Raw genomic sequence first — 15,168 nt, forward strand, 5'->3', positions numbered from 1 at the left:
TAGTGATAGTAAGGCACCATCACCAAAGTTTCAAGTCTATTAACAGTTTCCAAAGGATTGAACTACCTTAAACACTCCACTCATGCAATGACCTGGGCAATATGCATAGCACATTTGAAAAAAATTACAAGAAAAAGGCAAATTAGAAAGTGATAGGGTGGAAAGAGACATTGTTCTCTAATTTCAGGTGTAAACTTTTTTATATCAATGTGGATGGACATACAGGTGGAATAGGGAAAATGCCATGCCAGTGTTCCACAGCAAGTCCTGTCATTATCCACGACAGGGGTTCCTTCATTTAATCCTATGAGCTCCTATCACGTTCCAGGCTCTGGGCTAGCAGCTGAAGTTGTCCACATGGAAATGACAACTAGAGGAGCTCCCAAGGAGCTCAGTCAATTGAGGACAGATACAGAAAGATCAATACAAAGAACAGAGTATATCCAATACTAATGATGAGTGTGTGTACTGGGTTCAAACCCAGGAACTCTGGCTCTAGACACCATCCAGTTCAACACTATACTATACTGTTTCCCACAGATTCAGCTTGAGGGAGAAGAGGCTCTCCAAAATATCAAGATGCGGTACAGGAAGAGAAGGAATGGATTCTAAGCAGGTGAAAGTCCATGAGGCCAGGATGTATTTGAAAAAGTAGAGAAGGGCCTTCCAGGCACAGAGAGAGTCTTTATTATGAACTGTGTCTGTATAACAGTATCATTAGGGCCACTCTTCACTGACACTCAGGTAGCTTGCTAGCACCAGAAACCCAAAACTATCAAAAGTCACTACTACCCATAAGCACTGATCACAAACATCATATTCCTCCACTGGTTGGTGTGTTTTTGTACATAAAAGACCAAAGGCACTGATGACTCCTTTGATGATGAGTTGCTCGAGGAAACCAGAAAATAAAGCAAAACAAAAAAAAACACCAAGATGTAAGCTCACCATGGAAAGTGCCTTTGCTTTATCCCCACAACAACCCCTTTCTCTTTCATCCAAGGACAAAATAAACTCCCCAGGCCCTCTTCAGTTCCTCCAGAAAGCTGAAAGTCATCTTTTCATCAACTCAGATCCTTCAATTGATGTGGATCTTCAAAATATTGAAGATTAATCCTGAAGAACACACTGCATTTTGCCATATTCATGCCAGATTTGTAAGTCAGAATCCTAAGTTGATATGTGTGACTAAGACAGGCAAAGACAGGAATGCAGATTAAATTTTCTCAGAAAGATAAAGATACCATCCACATGGAACGTAATTAGTAAAGCTTTTAATTAACTGGCACTCCCAAAATAGAGGAAATCAGATATAATAGATGCCCTTTGACAGTAATAAAATTAACATATCATTAATTAATGTAACTAGACTTCCCCCAACCCCATTGATTTCCTGTACTTTTATCAGAATCTGTTTTCAAGCAAAACAAAAAATACAAGTAAACATTGCCAATTCTTCTGTCGCTTCCATCAGATTGAAACTTCCCTGACGGCAGGAATTATGTCCCATGCATCTTTGTATCTCCCGGAATGTCCCTGACATAGCTCTGTCTCTGTGAAAAGAAAGAGAAGGTCAAGGGCAAGGGGAAAGTCAAAAGGAAAGACAAGGAGCAAAGCAAGAGACAGAGAGAACCCAGTCAGCATTATGGCTGTATCTACCACACCAACCACTACAGTTTCTACATAATCACTCAGCAAACGTTTGTGCATCCCTAGTGGATGGTGAATTCCGTGACTGATTGGCAGTACAGTCTCCTTTGATATTTCTTAGTTGGCCCACAATGTCACTTTTGATCATTTTTTTCAATTCACCATCCTTTCATCAGCCAAAGCAGAACCAGCCTACTTTCATTCTCTTATTTTGGCACAGACTTCCATGTGAGTGATTCATTCTCTCTCTCTCCCTCTCTCTCTCTCTGTGTCTCTGTCTCTCTCTCTGTCTCTCTCTGTCTCTCTCTCTATTTTGAGGTCACTACAAAAAAAATTTCCCTGTTTCTTCCTCCCTGCAGGACTCTTATCCCTCTCTGAGCGTTTTTTGAGTCTAGGCAGGTTTCAGCAGTATCACCAGCCCAGTAACGGCCCTTGGATAAAAGAGCTGTCTGCCTAAGTTCTTCAATTTATTAGAGCCTTCAGACATGAAAGAGTAAACCAATTCCTAGTCAGCAAAGTTGCATTACAGAAAAAAGCAAATAAAACCATCAAACAGATTACATACAGGCCTTGAATCCCAAATTAAAGAATATGGGGAAACAAGCTACTTAATCAGTTAGGATGAGCCCTATGTTCCCTTTACAGCCAGGAACCAACCAATTAAACAAGCAGCAAATAACAAACAAGCTTTCAATTCCTGATATTTATATAGCAAATGATATGGTCATTCATTCTAATGTCCCAGTTTAAAGTCTCTGACTTAATTCTTCAAATGTATTGAATTAGAATAATTAATTTCCTTAACTGTGTCAACTCATTCAAGGTCATTTTCTCCCATTCAATCAGGAAATAGTTTCGTACCTTCACTAACATTTGTACTTCTGCCAGTTACGATATTTAAAAGGGAGAGTAATATTTTGGGTGTCTATTAATACATCTAAGCCATTCAGTACTGTCTGACATAATGGAATGATGTAAACAGAATCCATTGTCATCTTAATGCAAAGACAATACATCTGATGCCTTTTTTACATATTCTACATCTCACACCATTAATTGAAATTGTTACTGAAACAAGAGTGGCATAGTTAATGCCATTACATTCTAATTAATCAATATCTTTCCAGAAACTTACACAAGAAAGAAAGTTTTAAGTTCAGCTACCAGTAAAGAGTCCACAGGTATGTATGGGGGAAACGTATTTTCACAAATTATTCATTTGGATTATAGCAAAATAGTTAAAATATGTTTGTGTGTTTGTGTGTGGAGGAGGGTAGTGGGTGTATGTGCCTGCATCACATTAAGGCATCTTACTGCAAAATTTTTTTTCTAGATTTAAATTAGGCAATTTCAGTATTAAAAATTAGCATTTTTAGCTCATTAATATTTCAGTTGGTGAACTTAAATAGTTATAGGTTATGTTCTGATAGAGAGAAAGAGAGAGAATGAACATTAGCGTCTAAAAACTCCTAAGTTACTTCCCAGAAGCAGCTTTCACACTGTGAGAATCTGGTTACCATTACAACATTAGTTTAGTTAAATGTACAGAACTTGAGGACATGCTCTGGCGACCAATTTTTACAATACCAGGTAATTTTCTTCCTTATGTACATTACAAAAAGTGTGCTGCCCAGATCATCAATGAGGACTACTCAAGTATTTGAAAAAAAATATATTTGCCTTTAGAATTTAACAGGGGAGAAAATGAACCTATGACCAAAAATATTGAAAATAGTACCAAGTTACCCATGAATTAATTCATTCATATATTCATTCATTCATTATTTACAGAATATATTTTATGTGCCAGGTGTTTCTTACATAAATAAAGTTAAGGAGGCATGGCCCTTTCCTTCCTTATCTCTTCCCTCTGTTTCTTGTTTTGAACGAGCATGTAATAAGCATCTTCTACTGCAATACACTGTACTAAGAGCTATAGTGGAGATGATGGGAAGACACAGATCCTTTACCCTCATTTATTTCACAAATAGCTGGGGGAAAGCTATATAACAATAGCTTTTATATTAGAGGGGATGGAGCAAGCATTTGAGAAAAGTACTATTGAAACAAAAATCTGTAACACAGTAGAGGAAGAAATTTATCTGTCTGAGAATGGGACATTTTAACTTGACAAGAAAATGATTAGAGGGCTTGCAGTTGTAAAGAGCATTCCACACAGAAGGGATTACACTTGCAAGGATTTGGAAGAGAGAATGCAGCATATTCCGGGGATGGTTTTTGTTGAGTGATATCCTAATCAATGCTTTTTCTGCCTACACTTTTTGCCCTGGCACCAACCTCTTTTCAGGCCCTGAGATGTGATGCAGCCATCACAAAACTCAGGGGTATATGGACATAGAGAACATAGAAGCCAGATTCTCGGTTTTTAAGCACGAAAGTCAAAGTCCATGTGGCATGCAGGTACTAAAAGACTCACTCAATTCCCTCATTCAGTCTCTGCAAAAATGTCCTCTTACCCTGCCTTGTTTTCCAATCATAGTACTCACCACCTCCTGAGAATGTTTATTTATGTCTTTACTACCTTTCTCTCCCTCACTCCATCTGGAACAGAAGCTCCATGAGACTGGTGTGCTTGTCTTCCCAATAGCTTCATTCTACTCATTCATTTATTCATTCAATCATCTAAAATTAATTGAGCTCCAATGACACAAAATGCTAGACATATAAAGATGAATGAGACACCATCTCTGTTTTCAAAGAATATATTACTCACAAATGTGGATGTTTTGGTTATCTCCTCCTCAGTAATAAGCAACTCCAAAGCTTAATGGCTTGACACAACAATTTATTATCATTATATTTCATGATTCCTCTAGTCAAGAATTTGGACAATCCATAGTAAGAATAAGCTAGCTTCTGCTCCATGAAGTTTGTGGCCTGAGATACAATGGCTTGAACAGCTGGAGGGTTAGAATGACTGAGGGCTGGGACAGATGGGACTGGCTGGACAGCCTCCTCTATCTCTACATGGCCTTTCCAAGTGGCTAGTTTAAGCTTCCTCTCAGTAAAATAGCCCAGGGTATGTGGACGTCTTATACACTGGCTCGGAGTTCCTAGAAATAAAAGTGGAAGCTGCCAGTCCTTTTAAGGGCAAGGCTCAGAATGCCCCGCCATTATTTACATTACAGTCTATTATCAAAGTAGTCTCAGGCAAGTCCAGAGTATAGGAGAGGGGAAATAGAACCTACTTCTTGATGGGAAGAGTGTCAAAGAATTTACAGCATCTTTAATCTACTACAGTGAGGAAAACCCATTCTCAGATAACTCTGCCATAAGGCAAAAAGAAAAGTACCAGTAAGGGAGCAATGCTGGCATCAAAAGCAAGACTTAGGTATCTACCCAATGTGATTTTGAGTTCTGCTGCTTACCAGGTATGGGATGTTGGGAAAATTACTTAAACATTCTGAATTTCTGCATCCTTATCTGTAAAAGGAAGATAGTTTTGCAGCCCAAAATTCATAGAACTGTTTTAAGAATTACATGAGATTTCATTCATGCACATGCACTTGAAGACATACATGTACATGTACCCACTCATGTGCATACAGAAACAGAGCACACACATGGCCCAGGCATTGGGACATGGTAAAGAGTCAAGGAATATTAGCTGCAGTTATCACTAAGAATGATACAAAAATGATATTATGAATTTTCCCACATCTTGATAATCATATACTTCATATTTTTAAACACATGCTTTTGAAGTGACCACATCTACAGAGATGACTGGGAACAATGAAAATTCTTATTGAGCAATGAATCAAACTCAGTTACCAGCAGCTCATGAAGGCGAAGTTGAGAGGTTGAATAGAAAATAAAGAAGAAAATAAGAGGCAGGAAATAATTACTAGCCAATATGACAGGGTCTTAGAAGAAATTAAATAGATCTAAGCAGGCAGCAGCATTAGAAGCAGAATATTATTTTCCATTATTTCTTTACTTTGTGTTATACAGAGAATCGTGAGCAAATACATTTACAGATGAAGAAATTGCACGATTAGATGGCAGTGGTGGGTTTATAGGCTAAGCGAATACACACTCTGAGAACCAAAGAGAAATCTGGTGAGTCAAACCAATAGCTTTTAGAAATCATCTTTAGGTTTTATAGGGAATCAGAATATAACAGAATGTGAAGGGAAGTCTTTCCCTAACCACGAGTGATGACAATGAGTGACACACAGAAAGTAGAGCTAAAAAAGTCCCACCCAATCACCGAGTCCATCTGTTCACATCAGCAAACACATATAACTCAGAGTGAGGAAAAAAGTGTCTGTCATTTGAGAATCTTACTAATTGTTCAACATCTATATTCCTGAAAAGCTAAAGGAAACCACTGCAAAGAGGCTGATTTCTGACTTTTTGAATGACTCTAGCTATAGGGGCGGTAAGTCAAGAGGGATGTAATTTGTATGCTAATTTAAAAATTATAATAAAATTAACATTAGCAACTTTCTATGTTTGTGAAAAATGCCATAGTAAAGGTGAATACACTAAGGTTTCCTCAAGTTACTAAAAGTTATCATCAATAAAATTATTAACAGAGATAAGAAAGTTCTAGTCATTTTTTGTTGCTGGAGATGACCTCCAGAATGCTGGTTTCATCCATCGCCATAATCTTCCATGGGTAGCTACAGAGCTGATTGCTTTACCAATCATGAAAAACTCCCAAGTTCCTTTCTTCTCAAGTTTATATGTGAAATTAACAAAAGCAAACCTATCCAGACCAAAGTACCTAGGCAAATGGACCAGAAAAATGAGCATGTAACACAGAACATCAAAGATTAAGAGAGAGACAGCAGTGCCCTGAAGGGACAGCGTAATTCAGATAGCATTCTGTCCTGGTCCTCTGTGAGGTCCAGCTTGGCATAAAAAACAGGTTTACAGATAATGAATTACTTTTGCCAGAGACTCCTAGCCTCCACCTCCCAGGAGGTTGTATGAAATATAAAAAGCCATTTGATGTCTTCCTAAAAGTCTCCCACCTTTTCACCACTGTGGTTACAACTGTGAAATATCTCCAAGTTCTATTTCCAGCTGATGGTTAAGTGGGATGGGAACATTGCACATTTTTGGAGAAAGAGAGTTGTATTAAAATTTTTCATTGTCATAAATTCATTTAGACAAGAAGAAAATGAATGGAAAGGTAATTTGTAAAACCAGTTGTGGGCCTTATAATTTGGCTCCTTCATTTTTCTGCCAAATCCATTGAGAAGAAGGCACATATCTCACTCCTTCCTACTGTCATCATCAAATGACCAAGCCACAGAGGTGACATGGAAGGCAGTAGGTACCCAGAATTTGTAGGTTAATATTTGGTAGTAATTATTATAAATGGAAAAATGACTGTGCCAAGTGCTTCATGCACATTAGCTCATGGAAGGTAGGCAAACCCATTTTAAAAATAAGATGATGGACATTCTCAGCAAACTTAAGAACAGAAAACCAAACACTGCATGTTACCACTCATAAATGGGAGTTGAACAATGAGAGCACATGGACACAGGGAGGGGAACATCACACACCGGGGCCTGTCGGGATGCGGGGCTAGGGGAGGGATAGCATTAGGAGAAATACCTAATGGAGATGACGGGTTGATGGGTGCAGCAAACCACCATGGCATATGTATACCTATGTAACAAAACTGCACGTTCTGCACATGTATCCCAGAACTTAAAGTGTAATTTAAAAAAAAGATGGAAGCACAGAGAAGTAAAATAATTAATGTCATCCAGTCCTTATATAGCACGCATTGGATGACTCAGAATTGGCCACTGTGCTATACTGCTTCATATGCTACTGTTTTTAACTAAGTATGTGTCCTTAGGTGAGTCACTCACTGCCTTTCATCTCCATATACAGTATTCCATTCTATGGTCAGCATTTATAATATGAGCAGGACAGCACCAAGCTTCCTCAACTAAGTTTTGGTGGAAAGCAATTAAGAAGTGACTGGAAAACACTTGATGTAAAGGTCAGTTCTTTCTTTCTTTTATTTATGATCTAAACTTTTCTTTCTTTCCATCATTGTAAGAACGCTTCTATTAATAAATTATACTTCTTTCCAATATTCCTGAGTCACAACTTTCTTCTAACATGTGATAAACTGCCTTGTTTATAAAACACACACACACACACACACACACACACACACTAAGCCTTAGCAATATCCTCTGGTGGCAATGAACAAGCTTCCTCAGGATTAGTTTTTACTCTTTAAATGTAAGGAGAACTTTATTAAGGAAAATGGAAAATTTACAACGAAGAAGTGAAATGCAGCACAGTATAAATTTTATTTTTTTAAAATTCAAAATTTTAGGACTAGAGAAAGACAGAAAAGCAGGAAGCTGCCCCAGCCAATCGAAGAGGTGTGCTCTGTGCAGAGAAGACACGCTAGGTCAGAAGAAACAACACAAACTTCAGATAAGTGTGAGGCCTTCACAAGCTGATTGGTTTTTCTCCTTTGAATACTGACATTTTTTCTAAATTTTGTAGTAAATAAATGTTCAGTGTCAAAGTAACAGTTTTACTGGAAGATACTCATACCATTATAAGAGCAACTGGTTGTGTTCGTTCAGAGTATAGCACTGTATTAATCCAGATCTTTTGGATGTAACAGAAACCCATTCCAAGTTAGCGTGAGCAATATTCTGTGGGGAAAGGGTGCAAAATTTATTAGAAAAAATATACAAATGTCCAGTGAAACCAAGTCAAGGAAAGAAGTGTTTCTGTGCTTTGTAAAATGCTAGGACCAAGAACTAGGCAGCCACTGGTAGTTCAAGGTGCCGGCCCAGCCTTGAGGCTTCATGATGTCCTAGCTGTAGCCCCCCTACTCCATGTCCAGGTTTTTATTCCCAGCTCTACATTTACAGGAAACAGAATCAGATTATCTTGCCTTGAGCCAGAAGTCACCTCTCCTGTTCTATATTGCTCTTGCCACAGGCAGAATGAGAAGGTCATACAGTTCAATTAACTCATATCGCCTGTGCATGTAAATGTTGAGCCTTCAACTGTACATACATGGCAGAAAGAGATATATAATCTTTAACGTGAGGACAATTCAGCCTGCTGACCTACTCCGTGAGTATGTGACCTGGTGTATGCATAATGTGGAAGATAGAAATCTGCTGTTACCTCCCTTCACCTCAGCATGAGTATCGGTGTATGTGTGTGAGCATCATTCTAGTACTTAAAGCTATGTATTTTAGTAGATATGGTTTTTACCTTATGCCTAGACTTTCTAACATAATCCTCACATAAGATACCATTGCTTTGTACAAACATTTCTCTTTGACCAGCACCCATTCTTGAGGGTGGAAGGTGATTATATGAGAAATGGAATATGGAATAAAGATGCAGTTTCCAAGGTGTCTTTGAAGAATATGGCTTCATATAAACTGAAAACTCTTACATGGAGTTGATAGTCTTATAATCAGGCTGGAGAAGAGTCGAAAAACAACTGATCAGACACCATCACAATCAATGTCTTAACAGAAGTAGAATAGAGATGATGCCCTGATATTAAAAATTAAGTATTTTTAAGAACAGTTAAATATTTTGAAGACTTTTTTAAATTTTCAGTTATCTCAAAACTGAATTAATGACAAAAATATTAAGACACTTTAATCCATTAATTATATGGAGAACTTTTTGTGATGCTGTGCTAATTTATTAAAATTCTATTTTGTTAGTTTTCATAATATAGTTGCTCATCAGAACTGATATATGCCACCACCACTAGACACTAACAAGCATCTTTTGATCTTTTCAGCTCAAAGTAACTTCATTTTAGTCAGTTTTTCTTTTTTTTTTTTTTTCTTTTTTTGGTGTTTGTTTTTTCATTGAGATGGAGTCTCACTCTGTTGCCAGGCTGGAGTACAGTGGCACAATCTCAGCTCACTGCAACCTCCGACTCCCTGCCTTCTCCTGCCATTCTCCTGCTTCAGCCTCCTGAGTAGCTGTGACTACAGGCACACACCACCATGCCTAGCTAATTTTTGTATTTTCAGTAGAGATGGGGTTTCACCATGTTGTTCAGGATAGTCTCTATCTCCTGACTTCGTGATCCACCCGCCTCAGCCCCCCAAAGTGCTGGGATTACAGGTGTGAGTCACTGTGCCCGACCAGTCCGTTATCCTTTTTTTTTTCCTGGCTATTAGAAAAACAACAACAACAACAACAATCTCAAATAAGTTTAAGAAAAAGCAGCAAAGAACTTTTCTGGCTTATATGAGCAAGTAGTCCAAAGAGAGGTATAGCTAGATCCAGAGGTTCAAATATTGCCTTCGGGCATCTTTCTCCCTTTCTTGCCCTATCTTTCTTCTCTTCTTTACTAGATATTAGCTTCATTTTCAAACTGAGTCTTTCAAAGCAGCAGCTGACATTTCTCCCCACAGCTTAAGCTCATAGTGATAAGGTGGACTTTCTCCAGGCATCTATTTCACTTATTTCACTTAGCCCAAAAGGATTTATATTCATCTAGTTGGGCCATGACCCACCCCACCACCAGAAGAATCATTGTGTCTATAAGAATGTCCTATATGATTGACCAGGACTGGGTGAGGGCTTTTCTTCTTCCCCTTCAACCTTTGGGGAGGAAAGGGTAGTAACATCCTCCTAAACCATATGAACTGAACATGATTCTTATAAAGTGAGAAAAGGATAGTTTCCCCACAAAACCTGTAAAATGGGGGAAAATCATATTTGCTATAAGCTTCAAGATAGACTTTCAGAAATGGCACACTAGAAAAACACATATTTGTAATACACCTGAGAAATATTTGGCATCACTAATATATAAAGAGCTTATAAAGTAGAGAAGAAAAAGACCATCAACCCCCCAAAATGGGCAGAGATATAAACAGAGTATACACCAAAAAAAAAAAAAAATGCAAATGGACTGTAAACATTTGAAAAGATGTGAACATTGCTCATAATAAGAAAAATATAAATTACAACTACAATGAGGGGTCATTTCTCACCTACTAAATTGGGAAAAATCCAAAAGTTTGAGAAGGTTATTGGCAAAGTAGCAGGGAAACAGCCACTGATTAATACATGCATATACACATTCCCACTGTTGAAGTGAGAGTTCACCGGAAAGCAAGGGGAGGATCTAGAATGATCCATGTGGAAATGGATAAGAGTCAGACACATCAGTATAAATTCATGCTTAGTTTGATATAGATTAAGCTCTGTGTTGGGGATCAGAAAGTGACACCCCAAAATGAAGCCCTCAGAAGCAAAAGTTTGTCTCTGACCTTCTGACCTTTTCCTGCTCTTCTGTCTCTCAGTCCCCTTCTCCCCTTAGACTACCTATGGAAACCAGAATCCCTCTTCCCTAGGATGGGTCAAAGAACCAGAACACCTTTTCACCAAGGCTAGCCATAAAACCTAAAAATATTACTCTAATGTTCCCCTTTGCCTTTCTGTGTAAAAACTTCCCATAAAGGAATTATCTGACCTACCTTGTTTGACTGTAGGTCATCAGATCCCCATTCCAGAGAGGGTCCCACCCCATACCCAGAAGGAAAGAATGCTGCACAGAGACACCAAGAGACATCTAGACAGACAGGCCTTTCTGGGTTTCCCCACTCAGTCTAGAGATCAGACCGTTTTTATGCAATTATATTTCTACACGACTGTCCATATGTCATTGAATCCAACCGTAAAAATGGTTTCCCCTGTATCTTTTGGTCTTCATTCTGAAGGCTCCCTTGTCATATAATCAAATACATTTGTACATCTTTTCTCCTATTAATCAGCATTGTGCCAATTGATTTTCAGTGACCCTTCAGAGGGCAAAGGGAAAGTTTTCCCTAGGCCTCTACATCTGTTAACTGAGAGGCCCTAAAAGAAACAATGCCCAAGTAGCAACAAGCACACCCAGTGCCCCAGCACTCAGGTTTTTTTTTTTTTTTTTTTTTTTTTTTTTTTTTTTTTTTTTTTTTTTTTTTTGAGATGGAGTCTCGTTTGGTCACCCAGACTGGAGTGCAGTGGTGAGATCTTGGCTCACTGCAACCTCTGCCTCCGAGGTTCAATCAATTCTCCTGCCTCAGCCTCCTGAATAGCTGAGATTACAGGCATGTGCCACCATGCCCAGCTAATTTTATACTTTTATTAGAGACAGGGTTTTTCCATGTTGGTCAGGTTGGTCTTGAACTCCTGACCTCAGGTGATCTGCCTGTCTTGGCCTCCCTAAATTTTGGGATTACAGACGTGAGCCACCATGCTCGGCCTACGTCTTGATGTTTAATACCATTCTCCAATAAAAGAAGGCAGAGATCTTTGGAAAATTCTAGATTCTAGAACTGAGGCAGCAAATACATGTACCTGGATAATCCTGTAGTAAGAAGTGCACACACACACAAAAAAGAAAAAACAAAAAACACACCTTGAGGGGATGCGTCAAGGGACACAGGAGTCAACTGAAAGAACTCTCAATAGCCAAAGTTGGAAAAAGTTAAACAACAAAATACAGTATTGGATTATAAACCTAAGTATTGTTAACTAAAAAAAAAAAAAAAAAAAAAAAAAAAGACTGACACAAAAGTCAAAGGAAATAGCATTTCTTTGGTAAACCTATAAACCTATAATTGCAATTCTGGCACATTGAATCAGGGCAGCCCTGAGTTATGTCCTATACAGCAAGAGCAGAAGGTTTTTTACCAGGGATTTCCACAAAAAATGTTTTCAAAGGCAGATCATTGCTGGGCAGAAATCCTGAATCATAAACCCATTCTGATTGGTTAGCTAACCAGGGTTTGATTGGTTAGCTAACCAGGGTACGCCCACCTGAGAGATGATGAAGGCTGGCAGATACTGACTTCATCTGTTTATTCAAGTCTATTGGAATAGTCTGTGGTTTGACCCTGAGCAGGTGTGAATGAAATCCTCTCACAATCTCCCAACTCCACTCTAATTAGAAAGCCTTAGCCTTAGTCACTTCATTTCCTTTCACAGTAGGAAATAAATAAATGAGTAAATACAGATATTAATAAATAATTGAATAAATTAAATGGGGGAGAAGGAGATGTGTTAAATATTTATTTACTAATTCATTTTAAAATGACAAAAATGAATCCATTATATGTTGTAAAGGAAAATAAAAATCTCAGCACCCCAAAACTCCTTATGCCAAAGCGAAAGTTAAGCCTGGAGGCTGAGTCACACACACCCTCCTCCTAATGAGTAGCTATTACTAGCATTATACATTAGCCAGAACCCCCAGGAAAGGTAAAAGGCCTCAGGCATCTCTGAATGACTGGCCCTACAAATCATTTATAGGCAAATTTGTTGCTGGCCTCCCATAAACGAGGACATGAGAATTGTAACTTTAGGTCTACAATCTAAGTCTAGCTCCTAAAACTAAAATCTGTTTGATTCCACACTGATGATATCATTACAACCTTTTCTCTCCAGGTGCAGAACAGAGACAAGATCAATCATTCCTCCACCTACCCAGAAATGTGTGCATAATTGATTCTTCCTTTACTCTTTTTTCTTTTCTCTTCAAATATTCACCTTAATTTTGTGTGAAATGTAGATTTGCTGGGCATTAACTAAAGTCTCACAAGAATGTTACCATTTGCTCCTACCCACCTCTTTCCCTACATGTCTTTCTCCGTTTAGGAAAATGTATAAATATAAACCTTCTGTAAACCTATTCAGAAAAACAGCACAGATGCCTCTGTGGTTTGCATTTTTCTGGCTGTGCCCTAAAACTGGCTTTAAAACTCCAATTGATTGAGATGCCTGCCTCAGTCACTCATTTTGGTTATCGATGTTAACATAAATAGCACATTTTTATGAAAAATAGCTATATTTCCCCCAAAAAATAAAAAGTAGATTGAATTGTTTTGCTTTTTGCAAATCTCTTTAATACATGGCTTAATGGAAGAGAGTTTGAGTTTTACATCTGCACTGCATTCAATGTGTTGTGATATCACATGTCAAATAGATTCTGGAAAACACTGTACACCTATGACAGAATGATATTTTAAAAAAGCAAACTGTATTTTACTATCAGTGTGAAACTAGTCTTGATCTCATGGATTCCTTGAAAGTGTCTCAGAAACTCCCATGCATCCTCAGAACACACTTCGAGAACTGCTGCTCTAACCTAACTTCCAATTTACAAGATACACAGAGGAACATATTAAATGACACGGGGGCAAAATATATCATCAGCAAAATACAGAATATGAGAAACCCTATGGAACAATGATCTCATTTCCTCAACAAATAAATTATAAGAAAACAGAGCAAGGAGAAAATTATAGACTAAAAGGAACTTAACAGGCTTATTTACCAAGTGCAATGTGAGGACCTTGTTTGAATCCTAATTTGAACAAATTAATTTATTTAAAAAGGAATTTATGAGACAATTGGTGGAATTTAACCACTGATTAATATTAATATTTGTTAACATTAAATAATTGTTAAAATCTTTTAAGTAGGAGAACGACATTATGGTCACGTTTACTGAAAGTGCTTATCTTTTAGAGATACTTGCTGAAATAGTTACAGATAAAACAATATGATACCCAGGATATGCTTCAAAACAGTCTGTTAGAAGAAAGGACGGAACACGGGTAGGAGGTGAGGCTGTGTGACGATGGGTTCACAAAGTTCATTATGCTGTTTCCTCAAATTGCTTGTATGTTTTCATTTCTTCATAATAAAAAACAGAGTTAAAAAAGAGACAGAAGTCTCCAGATATGTCCACTGAAACTTGGCGCTTAGCAGGCCAAATGCCTTTTTGAGGTCCCCAAATGCAATCGGAACAAAAGCTCATTAAAAGGCAGTTTCAACACCCCCACAGGATAGACCTTGCTTTTCAACTCGGAATGACTATTCAGGGAACCAAGTGAAAAGGGATTTTGCTGATTTCTACGTAAGGAAAGCAGACTGAATGATGTTAGTGCTTGTGTTCTGATTGTTTTTATGACAATAGGCTTTCTAGACATTTCTACTCTGTGCTACATTACAGAGTAGGGACCTGAAGGGGCTTGTGCATGTGAGTGGAACAGGGAAGGAAGGAGGGCTATTGGATGCCATGACTTATGTCCCTCTTTGTGTAAATGTGGGGAAACACAGGCTTACAGACATGTTTTACGGTGCCCCTGGCAAACAGTAGAATATATCTTCAAAAATTCTTCATGATGAAAAGTATCATGAAGTGCATGATAAGTATCATGGGTGCAGTGGCTCACGCCAGTAATCCCAGCACTTCAGGAGGCTGAGGCAGACGGATCTCCTGAGGTCAGGAGTTCGAGACCAGCCTGGCCAACATGGTAAAACTCCATCTCTACTAAAAACCAAAAAAAATAGCCAGGCATGGTGGTGGGCACCTGTAGTACCAGCTACTCAGAAGGCTGAGGCAAGAGAATTGCTTGAACCCTGGAGGCGGAGGGTGCAGTGAGCTGAGATCACGCCACTGCACTCCAGCTTGGGCAACCCAGCGAGACTCTGTCTCAAAAATAAATAAATAATAAAAAT

General features: G+C 38.3%; 1 protein-coding gene across 1 annotated transcript in view; it reads right to left on the bottom strand.

The window, feature by feature from the left end:
* SGCD (sarcoglycan delta) overlaps positions 1-15,168 on the bottom strand; it is a 1,043,506-nt gene that overhangs the window by 929,077 nt on the left and 99,261 nt on the right. The gene's annotated exons all lie outside the window — the stretch shown is intronic.

Source organism: Chlorocebus sabaeus, chromosome 23 (assembly GCF_047675955.1).
Source record: "Chlorocebus sabaeus isolate Y175 chromosome 23, mChlSab1.0.hap1, whole genome shotgun sequence".
NCBI classification, from domain to species: domain Eukaryota; kingdom Metazoa; phylum Chordata; class Mammalia; order Primates; family Cercopithecidae; genus Chlorocebus; species Chlorocebus sabaeus.